Below are 1,874 nucleotides of genomic sequence, written 5' to 3'. Positions count from 1 at the left end.
GGGGGGGGGGGTGGGCCTGCCCTCCCCCCGCGACACTGAGCTGATCAGAACCAGGTCCAAGTAGAACTTAGAGGTTGCCCCTGCCCCTGGCAGAGACTCGCTGGGGGAGCCCTGGGGGGCAGGGAACGATCCACATGCCACGCGCGTTCCGGGCCATCAAACAGGGCTGCAATAATCTCTACCAGGAGAATTTTTTCTAATTTAAGACAATTATAACTAAACACCCACCTAAATCATTTTTTTAAGTCATTAATCTTGGATCATGTGACTTCCTAATGAATCCTCCAACTCAACTGGTGCCCAACGTGCTCCAAGGTGACCCAGGTGATGAGTGTCCCGGTTATAAGCCAAGCGCAGGGTACAAGCTGGGGAATCCCTGCCACAAACAATGACTTTGGATCCGGGACAATTAAACTGGAGTTCTAATTCGATGGAAGTCGTTTATGAAAACCACTGCTGGGCGTCATCACTGATAATAAGACTAGCTACTATTTATTAAACATTTATTAGATGCCAAGCACCATATTTTCTCATGTGATCCTCACAATGGCACTCTGCTTGGGGGACTAGCTCATCATTCCCATTTACAGATGGGCAATCCCGGTCTTAAAGGGCTCAAGTCATCTGCACGAAGTCAAACCGTAAGCCAAGATTTGGCTGACTTGCCTGCCACATTTGTCGATATGAAACAGCTCACCCCCAGGGGTATGGAATGGTTAGAGAGTGAGTTCCAAAGGGGGTAGGGGCAGTGGGGGTGGGGGATGTCCTGTTTATCCCCCTGAAAACTCCGAGTTGGGAAGAGATGTGTCCAATCGGCTCTCAGAAGTTGGCACAATCCGATCCAGCACACCTCCGCTCACAGATGTGATCCCATGTATGGCAGGGGAGGTAGAGAGAGGGGATGGAGGTGAGGGAAGGATTCAAGGTGCCATGTTTGCTCCAATGAAAGCAGGCTCCCCGCTCTTATCCATTACCCCATTATTGGCGTCCTTCCTACCACACCTGCAGGCTCTGCTGGCTTATTTCTCGATGCTAAGAGTCTGATCCGTGTGAACTGCAGCTCTGAATGAGGAAGGAACACTGCCAGTGAAATGAGAGCTTCCCCACAGATGGGAGACCATCTCCAAGGCTGGGCCGCTGTGGCCCTGGCGGATTAGGTTCTGTCATTCTCCATTTTGGTCTCGAACGTTCACAAGATGGCAACATGGCGGAAGTGGAGGACTCCAAGTGACAGAGCCAATAAGGAGGCCATTTGCTGTCCAGTTCGAAGAATCTTGGCCAGAAGGGACAAGCTTCTGGGCCTTTTTTGTAGGTGGAGAGCTTTTATTCTATATTTAGTTGGAGAAAAATCCTCAAGTCCAGCCACTGTGAATTACTGAACCAAAGAAGACAAATTTCAAACGGAACCCCTTTCAAGAAGGAGCATGAAAGGCCCTGGGGAGGGGTGCGGGGCGGGCTCAGTCAGTGGAGCCTGAGACTCTTGATCTCGGGGCTGTGAGTTCGAGCCCCACATTGTGTAGAGATGACAAAAAGAAGAAAGAAAGAAAGAAAGAAAGAAAGAAAGAAAGAAAGAAAGAAAGAAAGAAAAAAAGAAAAGGAAAGAAAGGTACTGGGGGAAAAAATTAGATCTTAATTTAAATCGAACCTGCAAAAATAGGGAAAGAAGGAAGGGGCTTTATCTATATTTTACTGAGATATAGTTGACACCCACTGTTATGTTAATTTCAGGCGTTGGGTGGCTTTATTTTTTAACTGAAAACACAAACCCTTTGTGGCTGGAAACACGGTTCACGGGAGAGCAGACACAGACGGGACCTTTCTGGAGCTTCCCAGACTGGCCAAGGAAAGGCAGTTTTTTTTCTTTTTTTTTTTTT

Source organism: Ursus maritimus (assembly GCF_017311325.1).
Source record: "Ursus maritimus isolate PB19 chromosome X unlocalized genomic scaffold, ASM1731132v1 scaffold_X1, whole genome shotgun sequence".
Lineage (NCBI taxonomy): Eukaryota > Metazoa > Chordata > Mammalia > Carnivora > Ursidae > Ursus > Ursus maritimus.
This window is presented reverse-complemented; position numbering follows the sequence as displayed.